The sequence below is a fragment of the Aptenodytes forsteri genome, unplaced genomic scaffold (genome assembly GCF_000699145.1).
Source record: "Aptenodytes forsteri isolate BGI_AS27 unplaced genomic scaffold, ASM69914v1 Scaffold310, whole genome shotgun sequence".
In the NCBI taxonomy this organism is placed as follows: Eukaryota; Metazoa; Chordata; class Aves; order Sphenisciformes; family Spheniscidae; genus Aptenodytes; species Aptenodytes forsteri.
Genome location: NW_008795680.1, coordinates 822,248 through 829,504, shown reverse-complemented (window position 1 = coordinate 829,504; position 7,257 = coordinate 822,248). Strand labels below are relative to the sequence as shown.

The 7,257-nt window shown below is 46.4% G+C and overlaps 1 long non-coding RNA gene across 3 annotated transcripts; it reads left to right on the top strand.

Moving 5' to 3' along the window:
• The first annotated feature begins 318 nt into the window (after positions 1 to 318).
• LOC103901742 lies at positions 319 to 4,813 on the top strand. 3 transcript variants are annotated; one of them, XR_657751.1, is made up of 6 exons: positions 319 to 360; positions 765 to 1,167; positions 1,706 to 1,806; positions 2,326 to 2,717; positions 3,052 to 4,402; positions 4,499 to 4,813. It is a non-coding gene; the product is annotated as an uncharacterized LOC103901742 (long non-coding RNA). The 3 variants fall into 3 exon arrangements; XR_657750.1 differs by having other exon boundaries at positions 3,052 to 4,813; XR_657752.1 differs by lacking the exon at positions 1,706 to 1,806 and having other exon boundaries at positions 3,052 to 4,813.
• Positions 4,814 to 7,257: the final 2,444 nt, after the last annotated feature.

Here is a 7,257-nt window from a genome sequence, read left to right as displayed (position 1 = left end):
GGGGAGATGCTGGGAGGGTGATCTGGGGACACGGGGTGTTTTGGGGGGGTTGGGGGGCTCGTGCTTGTGGAGAGCTGGGGAGGGGGCTCAGCGTGGAGGGGTCACCCATGTGGCCGTGGGATGGGGTGCAGGAGCTGGGTGAGAATGTGTTTGGGGGAGTTGCTGTGGCAAAGAGAGGTTTGGGGTGTGCTGGAGCGGACTGGAGAGAGCACTGGGAGGGGCTAGAACTGGGGCAATGTGTGTACCAAAAACGTGGTGGGACTATTTTCCCTGGGTCCCAGATGGCAAGAGAGTCCACTCAGGTCCCAGGGCTGAGTGAGCTGGTCTTCCAGCGTCACCAGGACCAGAGCGAGTTCCTTGGTAATTATGTCATTGATGATATTACCTCCTGGAAACAGCACGTCACACGTGCAGCGCAGGACGGGGAGCCGGGCCTCCTGGCCTCTCCGTAAGGACTGGCGTTTCTTAGTTATTTGTATTATGGTTTGAGCTCTCCGGTTTGCTGGGTCGTCCTGTCGATGCAAAATTTATAAGTAGGTAAGACAGAGGAAACAGAAAGATAGAAAGGTGAAGTGATTTGCCAAAGATTACAAAAAGAAATCAGTGCAAGGCTGAAATTACAGCCTGAATCGCTTGATTCCCACTTGATTCACCCAGGAGAGTGCAACCCTTCTCTACCACTTCTCCGCTGTCTACCCCAGATCTCTGCTCTCTCAGGGTAGGAGCTGGGGTAAGATCCATTCCTTAAAATCTTTATTTTAAAGCTTCCAAAACAACCGTGCCCACATGGAGGCAGCCTCAGAACCTGCAGGAAACAGCCACGTACCAGGCTTGATCATGCTGAATCAACAGCATTGCTGATGTCTCAGGTATCCGGTCCCCATCACATCAGCATACCTGCCGCAGGGGCACGGCTCCAAGCCCATCCCTTTCCTCGGCTCAGAAGCCCTACGCAGCAACTGCATCTCATCAACAAATTGCTGATCAGTCACCCAGGGTCACGGAGTGGGAAAGAAGCCACAGCAACCAAACTGCAGGAGACAGGAGCCAAACGTGAGCATATCACACTCAGAATATGAACGTAAATGTCAGCGACTGCCCTAAAACCTTCCACATTCTCCTCTGTTTCTCCCATCTTATCACCTAGGACCGAAATTGAAGAGCCAGGTAATACACAGACTTCATCTTCCACCTTCCCCTCCTCCTCCATCTCTAAATTACTGTTCTTGGCATTAGAAATGCAGGAGAAAGAACCCAGGCTGTGCAGTTATCTGCCGTTCATCCCTGGATTTTCTTCCCCTGCGTGCCAGGTTCCCCCTCCTGCCCCACACTCGTGTAGTCACATCCAGAAATACAAAGCATTTGCTGTCCTAATTCCCAACAGATTATTTAGGTAGCTGATATTTATGAGGACTTTGTAAGAGGCCTTGGTGCCTGTATGGGTTTTTTTGCCTTGGCAAAGCAATTTACCCGAAGAGAAACCAGACCTGTGGGTTGGCGTCTGTGTGGGCAAGGAGTTAAATTTGGGTGCTGGTTTGAGAAACGCAACTTGACTCTGCACTTCTTGAACTCTCAAAAAGGTGCCACGCACTCAAAACACTGACGCCTTGAATTTGCTAGCGGAGCCAAGCTTTGTCAACAGCTGCTGGCAGCTTGGGCAACTGCCATGCGATAGTGTTATTAACCTTCTCTCATTTACATCCAGGTCTTGAAGGAGGAGGCGTGTATCAGCTTTCTTGTGTGTCCTACTTTTATTACACTCCCAGTCTTGCAGTCTTCCCCTGACATCCTTCCCAAACTGCTGGAGTAAGTAAGCAAGAAGACATAAGAAATGGATTAAAAACAGAGACCAAAAAAATCCCCTTCACCCCAAACAATCTCTGCAGGAGTAGATCTGCAAGGAGAGCTGCTCCTCCGAGGAGGGATTCTGCAGGACTCCTTCACTTCACGGTCCTGCCATACATTTGCAATTCTGTTCACGTTTTTCATTTTGCCCACCTGCTTTGCATTTGTATGTGCGTTTCTCAGGTGGTTGGGAGCTATGCTCTAGGGTACGCAGCCAGCTGAAGAACACCTGCTTCCCCCTTCCATCCACAGCAGGATAAAGGATGAAACCATGTTTTTAAAAAAAGAAATCAAAATTACATTTTTAGAAAAAAAAGTAAAATTCTATTGCTTCTTGCTATTCCGCAGTGACTACACTTCTAAAATAGAAATCCGCCCTGTGCTTGTTCCCCGCGTTGAGGGAAGAAGCAATGTTTCCCAGCAGTGGACATTTGTCTCCTGAAAATATTAATTTTGAAGAAAATCAATTTTCCATTGCAGGAAGATGAAGTTTCCAGTGGGAAACTTCTGGTCAGCACAGTGGTGGACCTCCTGCCACTTTCACGTAGTAAGAAAATCAAGTGTGTCTGCACTAACTGCATAAAAACTAGAATTGCTACACCCTGTCAGCTGCAGCAGTACGAGGATTAGCCCAGGATGGGACCTCTCAAAACATGAGATGTTATCTTTTACGTCCATATGTTGCAGCCGTTCATAGCTACCTCAAAGGCAGGACGAGGTAGCTGTGTAATTGTTTTTACATCTTTCAGAGTTTCCATTCCCTATTTAAAGATGCAAAGGGCTGGCATGCCAGCACTGTAACAGAAACACAGACAGCAGGGCTGGAAGTGATCTCGGAAAACCACGTAAATTCTCTCACCTCTTGCCCCAAGGTGGGTCCAGGGATGAATTTAAGAAGTGGATAAACTCATCTGCTTAGTGCAGGAGAATAGCAGGTAGTGCCAGGTAGCGGTGGAAAGACTCTGCGGACCTGCATATAATGTCAGCTGCAGTTCAGACGCTGCTGGGGGTTAATCAGCTGTAGATAACGAAATTATGATAGAGGCAATAATATGAAGAGATAAATGCAGTGTCTGCCTCAGTTTGATAAGATCAGGAGTTAAGTGTTCCTGTTTCAAAACGTATCCCTATATACACAACACTTGAAAGCAGAAGGCTAAGAACAATGGCATTTTAACCTTCCCAAATTCCTTATCTGTCCCCCAGCAAAGCACTCGCTGCCTCAGTTTTCTCCTCTGTAAAATATGGCTATTACTGATTCATAACATCTGCCTGATGGAGGAGTTTAAGCATCACTGAATGGGCTGATGCGGCTCATGGCAGGAGAAACTTTATTCTCTGAGACCAGCCAGCACCTCTTCAGCCTCACCTGGCTCTTCTGCAGGGAGAATGCAGGATTACATGGAAGGAGATAGATTAGAGGTTGGAAATAGCACAGGCAAAGTGGGAAAGAAGCGGTTGTGGAGGAGGATCATGGATACAATCTAAATTTCCATCTATGAGAAAATAATCCACTGTAAATATCACTTAGCTGAACAGGATCACTTGCCTGCATCTGCAGATAGTCTGAAATAAGAGTGGTATGACCAACTCCAGCCTCACACAAGCCGGTATCAGCTCAATTGCAAATGCTCCCTCTCTTTAATTACTACAGGACTGATTACTGCAAGCGAAGAAAAAGATACTCTGTTTAGATCTGAAGGGTCTCGAGCTCGCAGTCTCACGTTTTGCCATGATCAAACAATAACATTTCAGTTACAGAAAGAGCTCGTATCTCCTGGCTCCAGTCTTGTGCCTGGTAAGGAGTAATAATTCATGTTTAGAAAGTACTACATAAAACTCTATCTCCAGAGGTTGTCAGGTTTACATTGCAAAAATATAGGGTAAGCAGCACGGCTATTAATTTTTAATAACTACCTCAGTAATGATTAAAAAAAAATGGGGGAAAAAATGGCAAAGGGACTTGGGAAAAAAAAAAAAAATCACTTGCTCACCACTGAAAATGCTCATCTGCACTTTGTCACATTCTTGTCATCTTTGACTCATTTCCTGAGCGGACCTTGTAGCTGCCTGTGCGGTTGTGGTTTTACACCGTTGTGAAAACACCATAAAACAAGCTGGGTTTTGTTAGAGGCTTTTGTAGGGGGTTGGTTGTTTGTTTTAACAACGTTGGTTCTGATTCCCCAATGTCGTTAGGACTATTTAAATGTTTGTCATCACAACTCCAGCAAAACGTTGGTTTCTTAGGAAGTTGTAAGATATCAAAATAGCCAAAGAAACAAACACAAGAATAAATCAAACCAGAAACCCAAAATCTTAACTGTGCTTTACTGCGGGAGGTGTACACTGTATGAATACACCATGAGCAAATACCAGAGTTCAATGACAATGAAAATACAATTCATTTTCCAACAAACACAAGAAGAAGCATGTCACTAATGGGCACGTCGTGAAGTGGAGAGTTACTTGGGATTTCCTCGAAGAGACGGAAGACTCTTGACAGATCAGTAGGCTCGGAAAATGTGCTGGCCTATCTAGATAAGCATATGCTGGGAAGGTAAGAAGGAAGATTTTGAGGGAGAAGATTCAATCAGCTGTTTCTCTGGGAGGAATAATCCTCTGCGTTTAATCTCAATCTGTCCGTCACCTGCAGGCTTGGAAAGCACGTGATAAATGTTACAGTCATTCTCAGAGAAACCACATACACGTACCATCGTGCTGGAGGATTCTTGCATCTGTATAGAGCTGGAGATGGTATTTGCTGTGGTATTTTTGAAGACTTTCCCCTATTATTGAAAGAGATGACAAAATTAAAGGTCTTGGGCAAAATTTGGTCCTCTTGTTGCAAGATCCTGAAGTGATTATGGGAGTTTTGCTGGAGTCGAGGGAAGGATGGGGCAAGACAGCTTTGTGGGGGGTGACATACACCTTGACAGTGTTGTAGAATAAAGTAGACCTTTGGGTCAAGAAGTTCCTGACTTTGCATTTCATGCTTTTCCTTGCAGTTTGGCTTGGCACTCCTTTACAGAAAACAGAGTAGAGCAGAAATGAGAGGGAGCAAACCTCTTTCTGTCCACCTGGATTAAACCAGAAGGGCTCAAACTTTGTGGTGCTGTGCAGCAGCCATTGCTGAGCTAGCTGCCTGCTCCCACCCCTTCTCAGGTGCCCAGAAGTCTTTGCATAAACTTTGCATGGTCTGAACATGACACCTTTAAAAAGAGCTCTGCAGTTTTTCTGGGCATACCAGCAGGAATAACCAAACATAACGGGCTACCAGAGGTCAAACAAGCCCACAAGTTCTCTTTCCCCACTTTCTCTTTCAGTTAAAGTCCTGAGCCAACTCTTCCCAAGCCAAATGGCTCTGAACTTGATATTTTACCACAGCACATCAGAAGTTCCTCAAACAACAGATGCTGGGGCCTATCTGACCCTCCAGATTGGCCTGGTGATGCTGCATCTAAGGAGGCTTCTGGTTCAGGCTCATTTCTGTTCAAAACCGGGCAATTTCTTGGCGCAGACTTGTACAAAAAGATCAGTCAGGAACAGTCCTGCTCTGTTTCATTCCTGAAAGCACTGCCTGGGAAGAGAAACTTCATCTTGAAATAAAACCATGCTGGGATCCCGCTGCGACAGAAGCCCATCTCGCCTCTTCTTCCTGCTGTAGCCACTTGCCTGCGGTTCTTCTCGGTTTCTGCAGTTGCCCCTCTCCCCTCTGGGCACATCTGTCCAAAGTCTCCGCAGCAGGGGAACACCGGGATTTTCAGCACCCTCCCAAAAGGCACCCATGATATTTCCATGTGCTTGCATTTTCCCTTTTAGACCTGCTTTAGTCTGTCCCGACAGCCATGCCAATGAAAGAACAATCACGCTGGGCATCAGCCAGCCATGGGGTTCATGATTTGGCTTTGAGGTCTGCACAAATGCAAACATTTATTCAGAATTACCTTGAGCCACTGGTGACCTCCTCCCATCTGGACTCCCTCCGCAGCACCTAAGGGGCCGGTTCACCCTTGGGATGTTCTCACGAGCAGGAGAGGAAGAGGGTCCTCCAGCAGACCACTGATTTTCTAGAAAATTGAAGAAACCAGTCTGTGAAACCACTACCTTGCTGTCAAATTGGGCTGAAACTGGCTAATGGCTTCAAACGTTAATGGAACAGACAGACAGACAGAAATAGTACGATCACAAGCCTCGTTTCCTTAGGAAACCAAGCGAAAACCAAACCGATCTCTCATACCACATATTATAAGGAAATAGGAGAAAACCAAAGAGAAACTCGGTGTTTCCACGTATTTCTGTGTCACCTACTGTCCCATGATTCACCCATGGCAGGAAAAGCGGAGGGAGCCCGCAGGTCCTATGCCATCCGGCATTTGCAGGCTGTGTTTGTACACTTTATGCAGCAGCTGGGACTCCTGACGCTGCCCCACACAGTCAATAATGATTTCAAACCTAATTATTTGTTTTATCGTTGTGTGTTGTCTTTCAGCAGGAGGACACTGTCGTTTTCAGGAACTGCTGCTTCCACCTCCCAGTTGACTCATTTCATTGCAACTATTTTCTTTCACAGAGTGACTGACAGCATCTGCAGGCATCATTCATTTTTTTCTGAATAAAAGAGGAAATAGATCTTCAAATGGCTACTTCTTTATTTTAGACTTGCAGGTATGCCAGAACTTTATGAGTCATTCTTTCAAAGAAGCCAAAATAGAGTATTGCCAGGAACTGGGTCCCCACCACAGTGAGATCATGGGCTCTCCTCTTGCACAGACCGCACATGCCACAGCCCAAAAAGGCGTTGAGGCACCAAACAGCAACACAGAAACTCCAGTTAGAAATGGTCTGACCTCCAGAGGCTCCAGTCACTCTCCCCAGCATAACGATGACAAAATTCCCTCAAATTCCTTGTTTTTCTAATAGATGAAATGGGAATAGACCACTGAGGAAGGAGCTCTCACCAGAAATCCTATGTTTCCTCATCAGAAATAATTCCTAATACTAAAATACTCGTGTTTCATTGCGGCGGCGGCGGCTGAACGGTCACGCTCGAGGTGGAAATCCAGGTGCTCTGACTGTGGATCTGCTCTTCCTTATAGCTGCTGCAGAAGCTCAGAGCCCTTCTCCTGTCTCCTAGGACGAGGCACGCGGTTACACGGGGCTGTTCATCTTACACCCTCACAGGGCAACCGGGGACACTGACCCCACAAAGATATTTCCGTCTCGTCTCACCCGAGTACTACAGCATAGCAACACAGAAAGCCTTTTTTCTTACTCCTAGGCTAGCTGTGTTTAGGACCAGCAACGCCAGCAAGAATTCCAGTCTTTGATATGTCAGCAGGAGCTAGAGAAATCAGCGGATCTGGCAAATCGGAGATACATTGCTACGCGGTCAGAGCACGAGACTGCTATCAA